The 24489-nt window shown below is 37.6% G+C and overlaps 1 pseudogene; it reads right to left on the bottom strand.

Moving 5' to 3' along the window:
- Positions 1 to 23605: 23605 nt before the first annotated feature.
- Positions 23606 to 23924, bottom strand: LOC101547580 (thioredoxin-like; annotated as a pseudogene).
- Positions 23925 to 24489: the final 565 nt, after the last annotated feature.

The following is a 24489-nucleotide window of genomic DNA, read 5'->3' on the forward strand; positions in this document are numbered from 1 at the left end:
TGAAGAATAAATGTTAAACCTACACGCTCTCCTTAGAATAGTTGTTTGGAAAAGGGAAGTATAAGAGAGAGAGTTTTTTTTGCATTCTCAATAAACTGTACCTGTAGTTTTCTCATTCTAATTTTGAGTCCAGCTCTTAATTTCTTTGGTACAGTAGAAGTCCAGTGAGGATTTTATTGGTAATATAATGAAGTTCTTAACAAACTAAGAAAAAAAACACAGGGAAGTTGATCAAGCTAATGTTAATCCAAGATGACAAATAAATCTAAAATATGAAGCATGATTTCTAACTGGTATGCATTTTATTATAATGAATGCTTCTAAGATTTATTTCTGAGGAGAGAAAATAACATTTTTTAAATTTTTTATTGAGTCACTATGTGGAAAATTACAAAGTTTCAGGTTTAAATCTCAGTTATACAATGCTCGAATACCATTCCCTTCACCAGTGCTCATATTCCACCACCAAGAATCCCAGTATAGCTCCACCCCGCCCCCTCACACCCCTACCCCCCCCACGCCCCTAGCCCCCCCACCCTAAGCCCCCCCCCCGCCTGTGTAACTAATAAATTTCACTTTACTTTCACTTTGATTGCATACAATATTTCAACAAAACTCACTATTATTGTTTGGAGAATCTCTCCCCTAAAGTCAGACCTGCTGAAAAGGAAGCATTAGATAATTTGTTTTCCATTGCTGAGGATGAAGAGGTATGAGGTCCAGTGACCACACTTAGTGGCCTCTCAGTTTTGGGTTTCTGTAATTTAGTATTTTAGTAACTAAGTCCAGAGAGATATCTGCCAGAAGTTGCATCGTTGCCAACTTGTACTTCTCAGTTACATTATATTCCACATATGAGTGCAATCTTTCTATGTCTGTCTCTTTCTTTCTGACTCATTTCACTCAACATGATACTTTCCATGTTGATCCATTTATATGCAAATTTCATGACTTCATGTTTTCTGACAGCTACATAGTATTCCACTGTGTAGATGTACCAGAGTTTCTTTAACCAGTCATCTGTTTTGGGACACTCTGGTTTTTTCCAGATTCTGGCTATTGTAAACAGTGCTGCAATGAACATAGAAATACATATGCCATCTCTACTATACCGTTTTGCCTCACGGAAAGAAAATAACTTTGATGTTAAAGAAATTGCTTGTGTTTTCCTAGGCTTAATAATAAAATACTGAGAAGGAAACTATGGATTAGAAGTTGGGTTACTTGGATAAAATCCAAGATTTTATCAAAACTTTTCAAAACGTCAAAATTTTGATGAACACTCTCTGCCCAGATGTGACCCCGAGCGGCCACACACGAATGGCTCCTCCGTTCCTGAACTCCCATGATCCCGGAGAACCACTAACTACTTTTGGCACCCAGCGGCTTCTTGCAGAAATGCCTCTAGACTGTGAACTAAGCTATGGACCCATTCTGCCCCAGGAGGGGAAAGGTTTTTCTCTCTCGACTTTTCCTTTCACCGGTGGCATGGCGACCACCATCTTATAAGGCCCACTAAACAGAGGTACCAGTTTGCAGTGATGCAACTTCTGGCAGAAATTTCTCTGGACTTAATTACTAAAATGCCAGAAATCCAAATGCCTTGCAACCTCATATGCTCTTCATTCTCAGCAATGGAAAACAAATTATCAAATGATGCCTTTTTGGCAGGTCTGATTGTTGGGGGAAAATTCCAAATAATAATAGTGAGTTTTCTTTTGAAATATTGAATGTAATCAAAGTAAAGAGAAAGTAAAGTGAAAATCATCAGCCACACAGGTGGAGGGTGGAGGTGGGATGGGAGATATACTGGAGATTTTGGTGGTGGGACATGTGCACTGGTGAAAGGATGGGTGTTTGATCATTGTATGACTAAGACTTAAACCTGAAAGCTTTGTAACTTTTCACATGGTGATTCAATAAAACTAAAAAAAATTTAAAAAAATATTCATGGAACTTTTGCCATGAAATTAACAAAAATGCAAGGATTAGAATAATTAGATTCACATGCAATTTCAAGTGGAACTTTAACAATATGTTCACATATTTGATATTATGCACAAAGTGAATACATAGCAACACTATCAGCACCACTATATCTGGTCACAATTTCTACTTCCTTTGACTCATGTATAATTGGAATCATCATAGTTGTCTTTAATATTTGCCAAAGAAAAAAATTAAGTCCATGGCACCTGAAAATTTAAGTTTTAATAAGATTATATTCATGTATTTTCAAGTAGTGGTTATGGTTTTATCTATTTTAAAATGTTAGGAAATTTTTATTTGTGAATAACCCAACTATGCCACCAAACATTTTATTTATTTTAAAATGTTAGAAAATTTTATTTGTGAATAACCCAACTATGCCACCAAACCACCAAACTATGGTGGTTCTGAGAAATTACTTCTGGCTTATATCACTTCATACACTTACACATTGGCTAGAGGTTTTATGAGAGTGTTTTAAATTTGTTCTCAATTCTGATACTCCACAGAAAAAATTGACATCACTTCTTTTACTTTTTCTCTTTCTTTTTTCTCCCTCCCTTCCTCCCTCCCTCCCTCCCTCCCTTCCTTCCTTCCTTCCTTCCTTCCTTCCTTCCTTCCTTCCTTCCTTCCTTCCTTCCTTCCTTCCTATTATATTGCTACAATAATTATAGTATAATAGTTCCCTTTTAAATAAATCCATAATAAATCATTATGCACTCATACTTTTAGTTATATATACAATTTGAATTTTATCTATAAAAAGAATTATCTTAGTGAATTGATTCAAGAAACAAGTAAATTTAAAAATTGGGGCTTTAGTTGGGACACATCCAGAATAGGTTTTCCAGAGTCATGCACTTAAGCATATATATCATCCCAGGCTAAATTCAATCATGCTCAGTCTGTAGGATCAAAATCATTACTTTTTTTACTATCTAGAAGAATATAAATTGAGGTTCTTACTCAGAACCAGGATTTTTGTCATAAGTGACATTATTTTTTTAATTGAATCACCACGAGTTACAGTTAAAAAGCTTTCATGTTTGAGTTTCAGTCATACAATGATCAGGCACCCATCCCTCCACCAGTGAACATCTCCACCACCAATGTTACCAGTATAACCCCGTCCCTCTTTCAACCCTCCCCCTGCCTTCATGGCAGACAATTTCCCTTATACCCTTTCTCTACTTTTGGGCATTATGGTTTGCAATGCAGATATGAGAGGTTATCATGTGGTCCTTTATATACTTTCAGCACACATCTTCCATCCCGACCCAAACGATTCCTCCAACCATCATTGTCTTAGTGATTCCTTCTCTATGTCAGCTGTCCCCCAGCTGATAGACTTCCAACTATGGGGCAATATTCCTGGCCCTTGTGTCTACTGTCCATGGGTGTCAGTCTCATATTATGTAATTTTATATTCCACAAATGAGTGCATAATAACTTTTTTTTTAAATGAGAGAAACCTACCTCCTTGATAGGGGCAGATATTTGCCATAGGATCTCTTTTTGTCATATGGGTCTTTCCTTTTTTTTCAGTCAAGCATCTATGTATACCCTTTCCCCTTTTCAAGATATACAATCTCATTTGGTGCCACTTACTTTAGAATCTACATTCACAAAGATTTTCTATATGTATGTAATTTGTCCTTTTCTCCTACTGTTATAATAATTAACTGATAGTTTGATTGCTCAATCTATCTGAGTATAACCCAGAGAAGATTTTCTTAATTCCTCTATTGTGTAAAGATCTATGGACTTTTGAGGATTGGATATTTTTTTTTTTTGGTAATGTGGTGCATACCCAGACACACTGTTACTCAAGACTTATTTCTGGCTCTGTGGTCAGGGTCACTTCCAATGGTGCTAAGGGGACTTAGATACCACAGGGATTCAAACTGGGTCAATCATATGCAAGGGAAACATCTTACCTCCTTGTTCTATATTTCCAGTCTTAGGACTGGATATTCTTAAATACTAAATATATAATACTAATAATACTAGGCACTTTAAAATCTTTAGTGTGCTTTTGGACAGATACTTTCTTTGAGCCAATAAACATGTCATCATTAGGTCAAACAATATCAGAAATTATTTGGCGTTGTTAATCCTTAAGCTGAAATGAGATGATTGTGTTGAAAGTGCTGGGTCATGCATTATAAAGAAAAAGCGTTATTTTCTCTGTGTCTGCGTGGTTGCATGTGGTATTTCAATTTCTTCTGACTGTAGCCTTCTGCACCCTTTCTCTGATTAGGATTTTTGTTTGTCTGCCCTCTACCCTCTTGTCAGTGCTTCCGGGACTCCGTCTTTTCTTAGTGGAAGCATTCGTTGTCATTTTCATGCAGCACAGGTCCCCATACCTTTATTGCTTCACTTTTTTACTTTCTCCCCAAGCACAGATGAATGCCAGGTGTGTTAGATCTTTTCTAACTTAATATTATGTTTCTGGTGAAAAATACTTTTCCATTTGAAAACTTCTCCCAGACCCTGAAGGTTACTTCCTTCTATCAAAATATATTCTCTAGTTTTCTGACACGCTAGCTTATTAAATCGCTGCTCAGCCTGCAGGTGCTCTAGTGCAGAAAAATCTGGCACCTTTGATTTCCTCTAGTATGTATCTCAGACATTAACCAAGATATAAGCAGAGAAGTGTCTGAATATACATACTTATGCCATATGACATATTAAATGTCATTGGATTAACAATTCAGTCTAACATAATCTCAGTAATTATGTGGTACCACTTAGCAAAACATAACCCAAAATTTTCTTTTTGTATTTCTATAAATAAACGTCTTTGATTGATGATATTAGCACTGTAGCACTGTCATCCCGTTGTTTATCGATTTGCTCGAGTGGGCACCAGTAACATCTTCATTATGAGACTTGTTACTGTTTTTGGTATATCGAATATGCCACGAGTAGCTTGTCAGGCTCTTCCGTGTGGGTGGGATACTCTTGGTAGCTTGCCAGGGTCTCTAAGAGGGACGGAGGAATCGAACCCAGGTTGGCCGTGTGCAAGGCAAATGCCCTACCCGCTGTGCTATAATGGACAAAATGTATCAGGTTTGTTCTTAAGAAATGATTTTGTCACTGCAAACTAAAACTTTAATGTAAAACTGTGTGTTGGCTCTCTTTGCTTATAAATATGGAGAAAAAGACATTGATGTTGTAAATATATGCTTTAAGAATTTGGTTGCTATAGATAACAGTTTGATTATTAACCTTGGCTCATGGAATGTTTTACATATTTGGCTTGAGATGGATGTAAAAATATTTTTTCCTTTAAGTCAGCTAAGGCTTTCTATAAAGATAATTTAATTTAAATAAGCTTCTGTTTATCAAAGCTGTCCCTGGATAATGTTAGGTTTGCACCCTCTTTTTCCAATTACTGCCTGACTTCTGAGGTCTTGTTTTTACACTATGATTTTCTGCCTCATTTGGGATCACTGCCATGAATGTGTTTCACCACCAGAGTTTACATTTAAGTACCAGAGTAGTTGGATTTCACCGAGTAGTTAGACTCCATATCCTGTGATATCTTAATAAGAAATTCATTCTCCATATCACTGAGGTGATTGGCTTCCCAGATTCCCCTAATTCTCTCTTGACAAAAAGAACTATCTATACCTTGGCTTTACAAACATTCTCCACTTATTTATTCTTCCAAATTAATGAAGGTTATTGACTGTGTTTGGAATAAAGATTGTCTTGAGTTATCTCCTGCTGCCTATCATGCATCTTCTCTGCAGGACATATGCAATTTTTGTTTAATTATTTTTTTCAGGGAGGTGCACACCCAGTGATGCTCAGAACTTACTTCTGGCTCTGAACACAGGAATTATTCCTAGAAATGTTCAGGAGATTATATGAGATGCTGGCTAATTGAACCCAGGTCGACCACTAATAGGACACATGTGCCCTATTTGTGTACATATGCAAAGTGCCCTATCTCCAGCCCTTAATTTTCATTTTTATTCTTCAAACCACTCGTTTCTCTTAAAGACTAAAGGTGCCAAGAATTATGGTTTTGTATAAAGTATAGAGTAAATGTTTGGACAAGTGAATGTGTATTTCAAATTTAAAATATACAAACCAAGCACCTACATTTGTGCATGTGATAGGCACACTATTAGAAAACCTCAATTTACCTTGTGTGTTTATTTCTCAGAAGCCTGAGGATGAATTTTTTGCTTTAATGTTTGCTACATAGACAAGGTTTGCACTTATGTCTTTGCTCATTTACTCAGTATTTCATACTTGATACATCATATGAGACTGTCCATCATAGAATGAAATAAAGGAATAAGGAAAAACCATAATGTCATGATTCTCTTTGGTTTGGTTTTAGGGTCACAGGAAGGGCAGTGCACAGGGACTACTCCCAGTGTAGTGCTCAGAATTTTTGTCCTGTAGTGTTTTGGGGACTATGAGGTGCCAGGAATTGAACCTGGGGTTTCCACATGTAAACATGTATGCACTTCAGCCCTTTGTACCATATGCCCACCTTTTACTTTGTTATTTTAAATAAATTATTTAAAGATTTTAGCGGTTTAATATTTTTTAGTCCTATACTGGAAGCAATAAATTGTTCTTATAAATAAACTATGTGATTTTTTTGTTATTTCAGAGGGTCATGGGACTTCTGGATTTGAAGTTGTATCACTTACAACAATGAATTTATTGCCATAAGGTTGTTCTTCTCATTATTAAGTATGGATGCTCTTTGAAAAGACTAGAATATACCCATTATTAAGTGCCAGGCATTCCACAAAAACTGTAGAATCTTAAGGAAAATCATTTCATTACAGAAGTCTGACATTTTAACTGCAAGGGATATGAGAATCTACTAGATGAGAGAAAACACAAAGCTGAAAATGGAAAAATTTACAGCGAGCTTTCATCTCTGCATTATAACAGAGGATGTAAATAGGATGAAAAGGATGTAAATCTATCAGTGTAAAAATTTAGCTTTAAACTTTGAGCATTGTATAACTGAGACTTTAACCTGAAAGCTTTGTAACTTTCCACATGGTGAATCAATAAAAGAATTAAAAAAAAATTAAAAAAAAAAAGAAAAAGTAAAAAAAAATCAAAAAAAATTTAGCTGTAGTCCAGTACTTTCTCATTTCTTGGTACTAGAATTGTTATGATTGACTGCACTACATTTTAGAAAATGGCTCCAATAATACTGTTCTTCAACAAAAACCTATAAAGGGTACTTTGCCTCACTCTCTTTGCATTTTATTAGCATTTGTTCTACTTAAGGTAGGTCTAGAACTAGAACAAACTTTTGTGTGCTTATTTTACTCTTTCTATGATGACTAAATTGAGGTGTAAAAATGTAATAGTCACAGGCAGAGCTGAGGCTTGGTACTACATCTCAAGCAATCTTCTTGGCATATTATATATATATTATATTTAATTTTTATACATATGTTCTAGCTTTTTTGAGATGGGAAAAGGATTCTTTTTTTTTAATTAATTTATTTTTTAATTAGTGAGTCACAGTGAGGGTACAGTTACAGATTCACAAATTTTTGTTCTTGTTTTTCCCTCATGCAATGTTTAACAGCCCATCCCTTCACCAGTGCCCATTCTCCACCACCAATGAACCCAGTATCCGAGATGGGAAAAGGATTCTAAAACAAGATGTGTAAATACCAATATTAGGAAAGTGGGGTTAGTTTAGAAAAGTAGACTAGAAGTGATAATTCATGAGCTTAGGCAAATATGAGCTATTAAAATAAAGTTTTCCTAATTATTTTGCTATCTGAATTTTTAAAATGCTATAATAGAATTTAATCCTGGTCAACATTTTCACACTGTGATCAAGAGAAAAATATTTAATGTATTGCTCCCTGTTCTTAATGTTCTTATGGCAAAAAAAAAAAGAAAAGAAAAGAGAGTAAAGAGAATAATCCAAGTGAAATAAGTTAAGAGGTTTCTTGATTGTCTAACTTCCAAAAGCTTTGCCTTATAATAAATATGCAATGTGAACTCCAGAGGAGATTAGTATTTAGTGTTTCTTAAAATCCAAGTTACCAGAAACTTTTCCCCAATTAAGTGTTACACCTGTGGGACTTAAAGTGTTCTTTTAAGCATTTTGAGTAGCCTCTTTCCTTCTGGTTATATGGCTGTAAATTCTACTTGAATGCTGGTAGTACTCATACTTTTATCTCTGGCTCTAATTTCTCCTTTGAGATCCAAAGTATCATAGCCAACTGTCATATTTCCATCTGACTACCTAATAGATATCTTGAACATCAAACAGACTTTTTATACCCACTCTGACCTTTCCAACACTAAACCTGTTTTTCAAAAAGTAATTCTCAACAAGTTGTACCCCCATTTACGAAGGTTTATGACCAGATTTAAATTAGCTGTCAACCTGGAGTAATCTCAAGTTGTTAATTATTTTATTTATTTGGGATCATTTGTTGACATGAAATTTGGTGTTCAAGATGTTTATTAAAGGGCAAATGCCTGTGAGAGAAAAGAAAAGGGCATAAGGAGAAGATTAGTCAGAGGGGAAATAAAAATGTGCAATGAAGCACTCTTTTCTATATATACATATACAGCAAAGTATAGATATATGTCTTATTCTTCTCTGATATTTTTTTCAAAATAAGGCTGCATCTGAAGTTCTTACATAGATATTGAATCACTCTCAATTTAGCATCACTAAGATTAGTAGATACCTTTGCTCCTGCACTTTATTTGTGCATAAGAAAATATTTTTAAGGGAGGAGAGAAATAAGGATGACTATAAGTGGAAATGAGTACACTGAAAAATTTGTCAACTTGAAATTCCAGCAGAGTAGCACCAGAACAAACAGCCTTGAAGCGCTATGATCCTTTTACCCTCATGCTCTATGGCATCCCCGTAGTAAATAAAAATAAAGATTTCTATTTTTTTTTCTTGTCTTATTGATACTCTTGGGATAGAACATGAACTACCCCACCAACTATTCTTAACATCTTTTTGTCACTCTCTTCACAAAGATAGTCATGTGCATTTCACCCATAGTAATACAGGTTTTAGTATAATCTCCCCCACCCACTAATTGTAGGGTGCATCCTTTATGTGAAGCTTTAGAAATTTGTGCTTGTTAAAGCTCAGGCAACTCATAGGATCTGCCAAACCAACAGGGGTCACTCCTGAGCATAGAGCCAGCTCAGGGTGTGACCCAATCTCCCGCACTCACTCACAAATGTGAGGTATTATTTAAACACAGGATGTGATAATAATGCAGTTTTAATGATTATGTATTGAAATAGGATGTTTCCAATTCTTTATGTTCTAATTATTAGGATTGGGTTCATGAACTAGCACAGCATTTTGTATCTAAGAGTACCAGAGATAGTAATAATAATAATAATAACAAATACATATATCACTTGTATCACTTGCATCATTTGTCATCTTGTTGTTCATTTATTTGTTCTAGCAGGTGCCAGTAACGTCTCCATTGGTCCCTGTCACGTGCTAGTATAGCACAATGGCATCTGCTTGCTCCAGGAATATGAAGAGCCTCAAACCATTCATTCAAGGTCTTGACGAAGAAGTCTGACCAACTCATAGGTGGGCAACAATGCGGTCCTTTGAAGTCCCGTGGAATCCAGTCAGTGATAGCTCTAGTCCACCAGTCGTCTTTAAATCACATTATGTGTCTGGCTCATCTGATTTTCGATGCCTTGGAAAATGAGACAGCATCCCTGATTCTCTCTCTTTTTTAAATGCTCTCTTATTTATTTACTTATTTATTTATTGCTTTTGGGGTCACACCCGGTGATGCACAGGGGTTACTCCTGGCTCTGCACTCAGGAATTACTCCTGGCGATGCTCAGGGGACCATATGGGATGCTGGGAATCTAACCTGGGTTGGCCGAGTGCAAGGCAAACACCCTACCCGCTGTGCTATTGCTCCATTCCGACTGTCCCTAATTCTTGATCGTTGATGGAGGTCAGAACTCTGGATTCCTTCTCTCACTTGAGTGAAACGTTATACTCCAAGCATAACTCTTTCAATTCCTCTTTGGGAGATCCGAATAGTGTTCTCATCCTGTTTTTGTAGGGCCCAGGTCTCTGATGTGTAAGTTAGTGCAGGAAGAACGGTGGAGTCGAAAAGATGTGCCTGGAGGTTTAGGCACGTTCTTCGTGGATTAGGAGATTAGGAGGATTCTTCGTCCTTTTAATCACTTCTTCAATGCTCTTGAAGGCATTCCACGCTGCTCTCTTCCTCCTGTGCAGTTCAGGTGCCAGGTCATTTGTCATGTTGAGTTCTCCACCTAGGTACACATAACTGCTGTATTCAGAGATGTTCCTTCCATTGAGGGCAAAAGGAACATCAGGAACTAGTTCATTTCTCATGAACATTGTCTTCGTGAGATTCAGTTGTAGTCTGACTTTTCCATACTCATGGTGGAAGTCGGCCAGCATTCGTGCTGGTTGGCTGATATTTGGTGTTATGAGAACAATGTTATCAGCGAAGTGCAGGTGGTGTAGTTGCCGACCATCTATCTTCAATCCAATTCCTTCCCATTCCAGTCATCACATGATGTTCTTGATGGTGGCACTGAAGAGTTTTGGTGAAATGGTATCACCCTGCCGAACCCCTCTTTACATCAATAATCACTTTTTTGTAGAATGGTGAGATCCTGATGGTGAATCCATAATACAGGTCAAGGACAATCTTGATGTACTGAGTTTGAATACCCTATTTGGCTAGGGCTTTGATGACCGCTTCTGTCTCAACAGAATCAAAGGCCTTCTTTAAATTGATGAACAAGTTCAAGATGACAGAGCGGCATCTTGAACTCTCTCTAAACTTCAATGAGTTTGGTCACTGTGTGGATATGGTCTATCATGCTGAATTCCCTTCGGAACCCGGCTTGCTGGCACGGTTGTCCTTAGTCTAGTGTTCTGCCTATTCTATTCAAGATGATTTGAGTGAACAACTTGTAGACAACAGACAACAGGCAGATTAGGCCATAGTTCCTGATGTTGTGGATGTCTCTCTTCTTGTACAACAGAACGGTCCTGCTGGTTTTCCATTGGGACGGAACCTAGCATTTGGACAGGTAGTGTGTGAAGAGCCGAGGCAGTGTATTGATGAGTACTAGCGGCAGATTCTTCAGGTGTTTGAGTCTGACCTTGTCTGGACCGGGTGCTGTACATTTCTTTACCGATGAAATTGCGTGTCAGATTTCAGAAGGAGAATGCTGGGAAGGACATATCCATCCTGTGGAATTTGGTATGTGGGCAGGTGGATATGGCTATCAAAGAGATCCGAGTAGAAGTCATGGATAATCTTTTCCATTTCCCTTCTGGAAAGTGTGATATGTCCATCAGGATGTCGGAAGGCAGTCATCTTGGTCTTATAGTTGGTGAAGTACAGGCCAGTGTTGCGAATACTTTTCCTGGATTCTGCTGCATTGTCCAACACTGCTGCTCATCTCTATTTGAAGTCTTCCTTGATTGCTTCTCTGCACAGCTTTGTGAGCTCAGACCTTAGCTTGTGATTGCCTGAGGCTCCCACAAGACCACGTTGGCGAATGAGCTTGAGAGTTTCCAAAGACAGGCAACTTTCTGTGGCTTTCTCTCTCTCTGCATTCCTCTCACAATCATGGAGGTGCTGAACCAGTTGATCGTATTCCTCGTTGATGGTGTCAACAACGGCATCTTCCCATATTGCTGCAGTAGTACCAAAGAGCTCCCAGTTGGTGGGTGCTCTAAATTTTACTTCACAGAGCATGGAGAAAGAACTGCAAAGCTTAAGGATATCGACACAACCAATGACTCTATGATCGCATGTTCCAAGGAATGGCTCTTCTCCAATGTCAAAAAAGGTGTGATGTGTTCAATACCTTCTTGTCTCATTCAATCCAATGGCGTGGTACTTGATATTCTGTGCTTGCACCATCAGGTCCTCAATGGATGCTTCCGATGCCAGTGTACATGCTACATGCGTTAGAAGTGCAAACAGTCATTTTAGTCCTCCTTTGTTTTGGCAGCCTAGTTCAGCCCTAATATTTTTAGCAGCCTCTCTTTGTTTGTCATTCTCAATGCTTCCACATTGGAGGCTCTTCGAGGGTCAGGCAAATGAGGCCAATTGTTGTTACTGTTTTTGATATATCGAATATACCACAGGTAGCTTGCCAGGCGCTTATGTGTGTGCGGGATACTCTTGGTAGCTTGCCGGGCTTTCCAAGAGGGATGGAGGCTTTTAGGTTGGCCTCCAGTCGCCATTATAAGTGTTCCATTATACAGTTCACACCATACTTTAACCCCGTCAAATACAGTGTGGTAATGATGGAAAATGGGTAGGAAGTGTTTATGATGTGTGGATCTGGAAAGCAGCCTGGAGCGTGGAGGCAGTTGGCATCTCTGTTTCCGGGTCCTGTTGAGCCTAGAGTCTAAGGTCACAAAGTTCCACATTACCTGGCTCTGTGGGACTTCACTCATGCATGAGGCTTGGCCCGAGCATCCACAAAAGCGGCCTGGAGCGTGGCGGCAGTTTTTGTGTGTGTGTGTGTGTGTGTGTGTGTGTGTGTGTGTGTGTGTATGTATATATGTATGTATATGTATACACATATATACACACATATATAATGCAATATATAAGTTCAGTCTAATGAATTATATATAATTTACATGTCTTTAATAAGAAAAATGTTAAAATTTTTAAAAAATAATTTTCCTAAAAAATTTCCTTATAAATAATATCACAGGCATTCTGGAGACTATATTTCATTGCTGTCTATTTTTTTCCCCCCTATTCATCTGAAGTGGAACATGACTGAGTGCTCTCAACTAGCAATGACATAACAATACAAAATTATTTGTCAGTACTTTTCAGCAATACACTAAAACTCTAAGATGAGCATGGCTCTTTCACAAGGATGACACACCTTTTTGAAGCAATCTTTTAAAAAGTGATTGCTTCTCTATTAAGTATAAAACCAGAAGTCAGGTTTTCTGTTGATAGTCACAAGTGTCTGTCACATGTAAAAACAGAATCTAATTTTCGCAGAGATTTATGATGATTTGGGGGGCCAGGGACAAACATCAGATGGAAGAGAAGCGGGAATGTATGTTTGATTTTGCTATTTTATCATCTGTTCTGTGATACGAGGACATTTATTTAACTTATCTTAGCTATAGAGAACCTATGCGGAAAGATAGAGGGGATAGGAGGGAGGAAGGGAATAAGGAAAAAAAAAAGAAAGAAGGCAGGAAGGCAGGAAGGCAGACAGGAAGGAAGGAAGGAAGCAAGGAAGGAAGGAAGGAAGGAAGGAAGGAAGGAAGGAAGGAGGAAGGAAGGAAGGAAGGAAGGAAGGAAGGAAGGAAGGAAGGAAGGAAGGAAGGAAGGATATAAAGGAAAAGGGGAGAAAAAAACAAAGAAAAAGGAAGCAGTGATTACTTGCAAATTACAGTATTATTCAGGGCTGTTGTATAGATAAATGAGACTTAAAACATAGAAAAAATAAACCACTAGTGGGGTATGTTGTTTTTATTTTCTAGAACAATTATATCAATTTAAGTGGAAATTATAGGCTCTTAGATGCATCGAATAAAAACTATACATGTCTGTTTTAATCATTTAAAAGTTTCTTTAAAATAAATTAAAAACTAATAAGAACTTTATGAAATGGTTATGCACCTATTTTCACATCTTTAAAGCAATGACTGCATTAATTTGCAGGCTTAGGCTACTAGTTGGGGGCAGGTTCACATAAAAAAAGATTTTTGTATCCGCACAAAATTATGAAGTCTATCTATACTAGAAGTCTTAAAAAGTCTAGTCTGAATAGGGCTGCTGAGGTAAATTTGTATTAGCAAGTACCCAATAAAGCACATATTAGAGAGAACATAATAAAATGTCAAAAGAAACCTCAGGGGAGTCCTCCAGACAATGCCTTTCATTTGTTCCACTACAGACTGACTGGTGAGTAATGTGTGGAAATATGCCAAGTCTTTTGGAGATGTAAAAATTTAATGACACTTATTCATGCTTGATGTTTAGCTTTAACAACAACAACACAATACTCAAGTCCTCAATGTATTTTAAACTGGAATCTTATCAACTCTTTCCACTGTGCCTGCAAAATACAATATTATTCTGGAACACAGCACAGAAAACATCTAAGTATGGCTCTCTATTTCTTCCGAAGATAAAATTTAGAGAGAGAAATTGGAATTTGACAACACAAAGACAATTTTCACATCTTTTCAAGCTTTATTTGATCGGTATAGGAATGGAATATACCACGAGGAAAGTCTCATTAAGAATATGCTAGTGATATTTTATCCAGTGTAATATATGATTTTTTTTCATTGAACAATGATTCTTTCTATCTAACTCAAGCAGCTCTGAGAAGAGTCGAAGCATGCAGGTGCGGCTGTTCTGGTGCATTTTCTTCAATACATTTGCCCTTCTGACAAGAGCTCCTTGGCTCTTAATTGGAAATAGATATTCATAAGCAAAAACTGTTTTCCAGCCTTTTCCCAGTAAATGCAAACAGAAACTAAACATTGTAGATTATGATTGTGCCACTATTCTTTCTTGCCTCTTTCTTCTGTTTCATCACCTGGAATGTAAAAGTGACTGCTGGAACCCAGGCAGCAACTCAACTAAAGTGAAGAATGGTATAGCCATATCTTTGCTAGGTTGTGGAGTTACCTTAATAGCTTCCATCTGCCATTACTAAATACTTTTCTTTGGAAAAAAAAGAAGAAATCCCTTATATCCAAAGCCACAGTTATTTTGACTTGAACACATTATATTATCTAAAATGATAATTGGTGTGCATTAAATATCTACTCTACTACTAATAGAGTTATGTAATATTTTTGTAGCTTAACTGAGACCAAATCAAAAGCTGTAGATTTTCTATTTGGTTTATGCACTATATTTTTCAGGGGTGAATATAAAGAGGAATTTTTTCCTTTGAAGCAGTAAAGTGTTCATAATAGGAAAAGAAGCTACTAAATGCTAAGATAATTTTAACACACTATCAAAGTGACATCTAATAGCTCTGTGGTAAGAGATTAATTATAATAACAGAAAGCTCTACAGATGAGATTGCTCCTGCGGTGTAACAATAAAAATGTTTGCAAGAAGTCCTCATAAAGTGAATCTGTATCTTATAGAAGAGTTAAATTTTCTAGTTAGTATCTCTGGCAAAAATAACACCTAACCAGAATAACCTGTAAAATTTTATAATATAAGCTGGGAATTAGAATATATGTAGTTTTAGGATACAGCCTTATGAATATTTCTGGGTACTCAAAATATTGTTCATTCATGATCATGATAAAATACCAAATTGTGAGTGTATATCCAGTCACTATCATCTGCTACTTTCTGCAGGTGCATTTGTTGCACACATATTTTTTTTAGTTTTTTTAGATAGAAGAATGAAATCTAGAATTTGGGAGTAAATCATCAGACATTCCTGTTTTACATTGCCAGGAATTATTCTCACAATTTACTGTCTTCCTCTAGAACAAGAAAGGTACAAGGTTTCTATTTTTTCCACACTGTAGCTAGTCAATCTGGTTTCCCCCCAAATTTCTCTGGAAAGGAAGGAAGTCAAATAGTCATAAATAACGGTGCTCTTCTAGGGTGTTTAAAATGAAATTGAGCATTGATAAGGTCAATTTAGAGGTATGGGGGAGAGGATTTAGAATGATACCAATTTAGAATGAAGACAATTTCATTTAAACTAATACATATTATAAGTTTTAGAAGGAGAGCCAGCCATAGATGTTATCTGTGCTAAAGTGAAGAATATGCATCTTCCAGGGGTGTATGTATAGACTTTTGTTTAGCGGCCATATTTCAACTCTATAAGAGGGAAAGGGATTGATATAGTTGAGATTTCTTCAAGAATGTGAACTCAGAGATGTTATTATAGAATGAAATAGCCAAATAAAAAAGAGTAAAAAAAATGTGCATGAAGCAACAGCTCCTTCCACCTGTTTGGAATGAATTTTAGTGAATTTATTTGTTTTTTAGCAGTGAGTCATAAGGGCAGGTATTAATATGTATTTGTGGTTTGGTGGGATATGCGTGTAGATATAAAAAGTAACATGCATCTTTATGCTCTATAGCCATTTTTATTCATTTGTAGGTAAATGAATAACAACATTCTGAACCCCTATTCTGCTAATGACAGGCCCCTTGAGAGAGGTCAGGGGCTCTTTGATATTAGCGGCTCTCTGACAAATGGTGTTTTCTGATATAAAGGGGCACACTATTTTTCAACATTCTGGTGATCTGGGAATTTACAGACTGATTTTTGCAAAGGGATGTATAATTTGTAAAATACATGTCTTCTTTGAAATGATGCTAATTCATCTTTCCCTTGGTTCCCTCTTGAGAGAAGACATCTTTGAGACCTACACAGGAGCTAGAATTTTTTTTGTCTTTTTTCTTTTCTTTTTTTTTCTTCTTGACTTGAAGGCACATGCATCCAAAATTTATCCTGAACATAAATTAGCACAAAAAGACTTCAGTGATTTGTATATTGTTCACACGTGGTATCTTTTTTCAAAATCTCTTTTAAAAAGATTTCATATGACCTGGCTACGAATCTGAGAGGGCGAGATGCGTGTCCTTAGGTAACACCTTCTGTTTGGCAGTGCCCACAATCAGGACATTGTGGGTAGCAGAGACTCGGGATTCTGACTCAAGTCTTCTCACAGGGGCTCGAAATCATCCTGAAAAGCCAAGGAGGAGCTTTGTGCCAGGAACTCCCTTAAGCTTTCTTTGAAACCGAACTTATGACATTTCTGCAGCACTAATTTGCTCTGGGGATCTCCTGAGTGACTGGAATGGATAAAAAGAAGCTGTCAATCTCTGACCTGACTCTAGTTAGTAGAACAGGGTTCAGAAGGGGTTAGCGGAGCTCCTGCTTCAGGCTACCGAGGAAGCTCTTGTGGGATTGGTGTGATACTACTGCTAGTTCCTTCTGCCTGAGCGCAAATTCCATTTCACTTCATTTCTCTTATTTCTCTCTTCGTTCAAAAACATAAAAATTAACTACACCAAGACCAGAAAGATCAACACCATTGTAAACACATTACACTAACTATAATTGATTCATAAAAAATAAACGTCTTTGGGATTCCAATATTAAAAAATATATATAAAATTGTAGTAATTTAAGTAAGAATTAAAAATATATTATTTACCTCTCTTTCCTCAAGAAGCACATGTCCTATGGGAGCCTTTATGAGATTCAACTTCATTTCCCGCTTTAAAGCTTGAGGTTGTGTTTCCTCTGATTTGACAAACCAACGTACCATGGTTTCTACAGTATGTGCTGTAATTCATTCATTGAAATTCTTCTAGTTAATTTCCTATGGAGCTTCTCTTCTCTGAGTATGATCATAGATATAATGGACACTTGATGCAGCCAGCTATTGTCCAGATTTATACACAGATTCTGCTAGTAGAGCTAAGCAAGAGAACAAATGAAAAAAAATGATAAAAATGTGCTGGCCAAACTGATGAATAAGCAGCAAAACTTTGTGAGCATACATCCCTGATGAACCCCATCTGTATTAAATGAGGGCCACTGGGTAGTATTAAATGAGGGCAACGAGTTTGCATGAACTGTATCAGCATATAATTTAATTAGGTAACAATGCCTAGAACCTGGAAATGGTGAGAGGTTGCCTTCGAGGAAGACCAGGTGGACAATTGTGGAGCAAGGTAACAGGCACCAGAGCACATAAGATCTGTCCCTGCATAGCAGATAAGACTTGTCCCTGCATGGCAATCCAGTAGGGAGTGTCTGGCCGTGTTTTATAAGCACCAGGTATCTGGCCTTGAATCTCACGGAACCCCCCCAAGAATTGTCAACTACGCTTAGTGAGTCATTCTGAACTGCAGCATCTTTCTCTAACTGGGATTGGACCAGGGCAAAGCAGAGTAGGAAATATGATAGGTCAGTAATGCTAAACTTTATGTGATTGGACCACCCTCTTTTTTTTTTTTTTGCTTTTTGAGTCACACCCAGCGATGCTCAGGGGTCACTCCTGGCTTTGCACTCAGGAATTACTCCTGGCAGTGCTTGGGGGACCATATGGGATGCTGGGGATCGAACCCGGGTTGGCCGCGTGCAAGGCAAACGCCCTACCCACTGTGCTATCGCTCGGGTCCCTTGGACCACCCTCTTAAGTTGAGACCCTCTATAAAATATCTATGTATTTGGCAATAAAGTGAGCGGCCGTCAGCTGTCACCTAGAGTGGTTTCTCTGGGCCCGTCATCCTTTGCACTATGTCTATGTTACCTGGTGCACAGTATGTCTGAGCACTTTAGGGAAAAACTGTTCCCCAACAGAGAATCCCAGTGTAATCCTGTCTTTGAGAATGTGCAGCTTCAGCAAGAATTCCAGGAACTGTCTGAGAAGCACACCAAGTCCTGTGCACCTAACACTGAAAGTACATACGCAGATCTGTGTCTTACTCTTACTGTTTACTAAGGGTATATGGAAAGATTGAATTGTTGGTCACACAAGTTTAGGGCTCTACAATAATATAGTTACTCAAAGTGATGCTTACTTGTGGACAGGAAACAAAAGTTGGAGGGAAACTGCTCTGTTGCTAATCCTTATGATCCTATTTTGGATTCTAGGAGGGGAGAGGGGAAAAAAAGAGAAAAGACAAATCATTGAAAAGCAAAGAATAGAAAAGCAGGGTTGTGGAGCAGGGAGGATTATTCTGCAGAATCTTCTACCTGATCAAAGACACAAATCGGGAAGGAAAGCCACTTAGTTCTGTCATCTATTCATTTTTTGATTTGACTAAGCAGTGAATCAGTGAACAAAATGAATGTAGGAACTGGGAAAACAGTTCAAAGGAATAGAACACATTCTTGACTTGCGGAGACCCCAGATTTGATTTGTGGTACCTCATGGTCCTCTGACCACTGCTGGGTGACACTAGTGACCACAGCACAGCTGAGGCCAAGCAGTATCAAAGGTATTTTCATAATGGACAGACATGGAAGATAGAGTTGATGTCTCCTGTAGAGTGAGGTCAATCATGTCCACTGTGTATTAAAAAAATGCTTGGTTTCTCTAAACTCAGGAATTCAGTTCTGTTGTTAAAGTTCTGTTTCTGAGTAAGACCATCAGGAGGTTTTTTATTTATTCAGTTATTTATCTTTATGAAACATAATCTATTGTATATGCAAGAATTCATGTGGGTTCTTTGTGTGGGTTCTTCTTTAGCACAGTGTGGTGTTTGAAAGCAAGAACAACTGATGTTTCTATGTGCTATGAGTTATAAAATGATGTGTTCTAACCCAGTAGCCTCGTGACTTTTGTCATGACCCATAAAACCATGGCAGCCTCTCTTATTACTTGCAGTGAGTTTTCAGAACATAAAATGCTTCATCATTTTAAGGAAATTTCAGAAATCATAATCTAACTTATTACTTGTAAGTGGTATAGAAAATAAAATAATTCTTACTTTTTTCTTTGAGAGTATTTCAGCAAAGTCAACAGTAAAGACTTGTTATAGGCAAAGAAATAGGGATTTTTTAGAGTCATATCCAGATACCTAACATTTATAACATGTGCTATATGATTCTACAATGTCTAGAAATTATGCGTAACATAAAATTGATGTTGGCGTTAGATATTGAGGCCCAAACCCTTGCATGATTGTCAGTTCTATCTACAGCTTTGGCTTGAGTTTTGTTCCCTATTCAGAGGTTAAGCCTGGTTCCAGGATGGGAGGTATCAGAAATTTCCATGATGTCTAGAACACTTTCACACACTGAGCTTGCTCTTTCCAAGTTTCAAAAGGAAGTAAAAAAAAAAAGCCCTCCCAAAGAGTGTTCCTTATTGTAACCTTATAGGTGCTTAGCCAGTAGACTAACACATAGTGGTTAATCTGCAAACGTGTAGACCCTAAAGAAACAAGAATAAAATCGTTGAGGTTCAAAAGTAGAGCTAGTTGGACCATTCCGGACTTTGTTCAACCAATTACAAAGACAGTTCTGCTTCAAATTACCAAATTCATTGTATGTATACAATATGACAAGTTCAAGATACTTTCCAGAGTGACTTTGTCACTGATGATTTTTGTTGCTATTGACATCATTATTCTTACAGTGTAATGACAGGTTGGATTTTAACTGTCTCTTCCATGCTAGATTTTGTTTGGTTTTTGTTTTTTGGCCACATCCAGCAGTGTTAGGGCTTTCTTCTGACCTAGGGATGACTTCTAGTGGTACTTGGGGGATCATGCACAGTGTAGGGATCAAACAGAGGACAACCATGTGTAAAGCAAGCATCTTGACCTCTGAACTAATAATAGTCTCACCTCCCTGCGCTACATGCTAAAACGTCTGGTATGTGGAGCTGAGTAACACTGTTATTTCCTACTTAATTTTCATTTTGAAAATCATAGTTATGAAATTTATTTCAGTTGGAAAAAAGAATGGAAAATTTAACTATGTTAAATCCGAAGAATATTAGATTCTTATTTTGCTTTATAATTAATCACCTTCCTATCTTTTTGGTTACTTTGAGGAAGAACTTAAATAAAAGAACATGAATGTCTTAGCTTTTGTATAGTTACATATCTTCGATATCTTCTAAAATAGCAAAAAATTAATTTTGATAGGAATGATTGTTTCAAGTGAGCCTAAGAATGATGACATTGTTGGAGCTGGAGAGATAGTAAAGTAAGTCTGGCACTTACCTTGCAAGTGATTAACCCTGATTCAATCCCCAGCAACTGGGAGGTCCTCTGAGCCCTAGCAGGAGTGGTACCTGAGCACATAGTCAGGAATAATCTCTGAGCATTGCTGGGTATTGGCCCCAAATATGCAAACAAACAAAAATAATGGAGACGTTCTGACCAATGTACAGGGATAGGTTTCAGTTTAAAGACTGTCACCTTTATTATTTTTCAAATAGGGATTTGACTTTGTTGTTTGCTACAAGTGTGAAAATCAGATTTTTTAATTCTTCACTGTTGGAATGAATGGTTTATTAACTGTGATTGCACAGAAAAGCAGATGCCTTATGGTGCTGTTTCTCTCGCCAAGTGTAAAGATAGACATATGGCTGGGTGAGCTCAATTGGCTGGACCATTGTGTTAAGGAGGCCAAGGTCACAGGTTGAAGTCAATATGGGACCAGCAGCTCTGTTCTCTTCATCTCTGCCAATTACCTTACCAACAGAAACCTAAGGGAAACTTGGACACTACCGAAGGCATGTCAGTTATGACTTAACATGTGATGAATTAAAGATCATTGAGTCCATTTTTTCTGTGTGTTTTAGGTCCAGTCATTTCCTAATGCCAGTGCAATTTATTTATTTATTTATTTATTTTTTTGCTTTTTGGGTCACACCCGGCGATGCACAGGGGTCACTCCTGGCTCATGCACTCAGGAATCACCCCTGGCGGTGCTCAGGGGACCATATGGGATGCTGGGATTCGAACCCGGGTCGGCCGCGTGCAAGGCAAACGCCCTACCCGCTGTGCTATCACTCCAGCCCCATGCCAGTGCAATTTAATTCTTTGAACGTTACTTGAATTGATGTGTTTATAGACACATATTAGCATGGGGATTTGCCTGATACTGTAGTATCTGTTATAATATGTTTTGAAATAGCTTTTATCGTGAATAGAAGAAGAAATACATAAAAGAATGAAAAAATAAACTAGAAATAAAAAGCAAAAAACAGGAACCCCATATTATACACCCACATTTTCTTGAAATCATTTTGTTGACACTATTCATTTGCATGCTCAACCTTAGTAACTTAATGCCTAGAAGTTTTCCAGAGTCAAGCAATGTTATCTTTACTTATAACTGAGCTGTTTGGTAAAATGTAGAATATGCCTGTGATTTCATTTGTGGAAATGTTATTCAGAGCTACAGACCAAATATTAACCTTAGGAGCTTAGGTTAGTGTCTTTCTGTGATTTTTACCTTAATATTGCTTTCATCTGCAGAAAAAAATCATTTATCATTTGCTTTAAAAATGTTATTAAGAAAACTGGTCTTAGACACCTATATATAATAAGTTCACACCTTATATACCTTAGACATCTATATATATATATATATATATATATATATATAGTATCACTTGTATCACTTGTCATCCCGTTGCTATCAATTTGCTTGAGCGGGTGCCAGTAACGTCTCTATTCATCCCTGTCGCATGCTAGTGTAGCCCAATGGTGTCTGCTCACTCCAGGAACACGAAGAGCCTCAAATCATTCATTCAGAGTCTTGACAAAGAAGTCTGACCATCTCATAGGTGGGCAACAACGCAGTCTTTTGATGTCCCGTGGAATCCAGCCAGTAACAGCTCTAGTCCAGAGATTGTCTCTAAATCACATTATGTGTCTGGCTCATCTGATTTTTGAAGCCTTAGAAAGTGAGACAGCATCCCTGATTATTGACCGTTAACGGAGGTTTGAACTCCGGATTCCTTTTCTCACTTGAGTGAAACATGATACTTCAAGCATAGCTCATTAGATTCCTCTTTTGGAGACCAGAATAGCATTTTCATCCTGTTTTTTTAGGGCCCAGGTCTCTGAGATGTATGTTAGTGCAGGAAAAACAGTGAGTTGAAAAGTTGTGCTTGGAGCCGGAGGTTCTTCGTTCTCTTAAGCACTTCTTTGACACTCCTGAAGGTGTTCTACGTCACTCTTCCTCCTGTGCAGCTCAGGTGCCAGTTCATTTGTCATGTTGATTTCTCCACCTACGTACACATAACTGCTGCGTTTGGAGATGTTCTTTCCATTGAGGGCAAATAGAACATCAGGAACTAGTCCATTTCTCATGAACATTGTCTTTATAAGATTCAGTAGTATTTGAATCTCACAAAGACACACTTTCCACACTTGCGGTCGAAGTAGGCCAGCATTCGTGCTGCTTGGCTGATATTTGGAGTTATTAGAATGATGTCATCAGCGAAGCAGAGGTGGTGTAGTTGCTGACTGTCTATCTTCATTCCCATTCCTTCTCATTCCAGTTGTCACATGACCATCTATATATTTTATATATATAATTTATCTATAAATAGTAAGAAATAATAATCAAATCTTCCATTTCCTTGTTCTCCTCGTTCATTTCTTTTCTTTAAAAAAAATAATAGACAATCCTGCCAAGGTTGTGGCTTAATGGTGAACTGTGTTCCTACCGTGCATGAGGTCTAGAATTTGATCCCTTTCATAGAAAAAGTCACTTGTCACTTGTCATTTGTCAAGCAAAGCTGTGCATAGGAGCAATAAAGGAAGCAGAAAAAGTAAACGAACAAAAAGTACATTAGTAAGATAACTCTAATAATATACTTGAGCTTACTCAAAATTCTTAACTTTCTTATATTCATCATTTATCATTTTGCGTACCTCTAGATTCTCTTTTTTCCAGGCTTACTCCAAAGAAAATCTCTAAAATCAAATTCATACCTGTACACTCTAGCAAAATTAACATTATTTTTTTAAAGGGTACAATTTATATTTATTGTTACAATCAATGGTAGCTGGTTATATAGTTTTCATATTTGATCTATTTTTATTTAAAAATTGCAGCTGCAGAGTTATGTTATCAGAAAACATGATTAGATAAATTCATTAATGGTGGCTTCACGTTCTTCCTTATTCTCTCCAGAAAACTCACCCACCTTTTGTCCTTTTTTGAAAAACTAGAAGTTTGGCATGCATTTGACTTTACACTCTGAAGCAACATCCTGGCAATCATCAATATCTACCTCCAGGGACACCACATTGGAATACTTTTCAGCGAGGCTATGATAGAAAGGCTTGATTATTTTGCAAGGTCCACACCACCATGGCTGAGAAGTCAACTACTAAGAGCCTGTCTCCTGCACTGTTCAAGGCTTCCTGAAAAGCAACCTTGTTATCAATCTGCTTCACCATCTTGGCAGCTTAGAGCCCAGGTCAAGGAAGGAGCACAGGGGAAGGGCAGCTCGCAAGGTGGATCTCAAGTGCAGACCAACATATTAAATTTTTTTTTTTTTTTTTTTTTGCTTTTTGGGTCACACCCAGCGATGCTCAGGGGTTACTCCTGGCTTTGCACTCAGGAATTACTCCTGGCAGTGCTCGGGGGACCATATGGGATGCCGGGGATCGAACCCAGGTCGGCCGCGTGCAAGGCAAACGCCCTACCCGCTGTGCTATCGCTCCGGCCCCGTATTTTTAAAAATTTCTTCTTGCCATTGCTGTTATTGTTGCCATGATGCTCAGGGTGGTCCAATTGATGGTGGTGCTAGTACAATTCTGTTGCATGTTCACCATGAGTCATATTTTAGGGTTTCGCATCCGCAAGTTATACAAACTTGATGTCTTGATGTTATCAGTACCTCAATAAACCTAGTGGCCATATTTGATGAAATATGGAAAATAATTTGTTCATTGCATTGATGTTTGTCTTTTAATACCATGAAAACTATCAAAATTGAAAGGTGAGATTCTACCATCAGCT

Source organism: Sorex araneus, chromosome 1 (genome assembly GCF_027595985.1).
Source record: "Sorex araneus isolate mSorAra2 chromosome 1, mSorAra2.pri, whole genome shotgun sequence".
Classification (NCBI taxonomy): domain Eukaryota; kingdom Metazoa; phylum Chordata; class Mammalia; order Eulipotyphla; family Soricidae; genus Sorex; species Sorex araneus.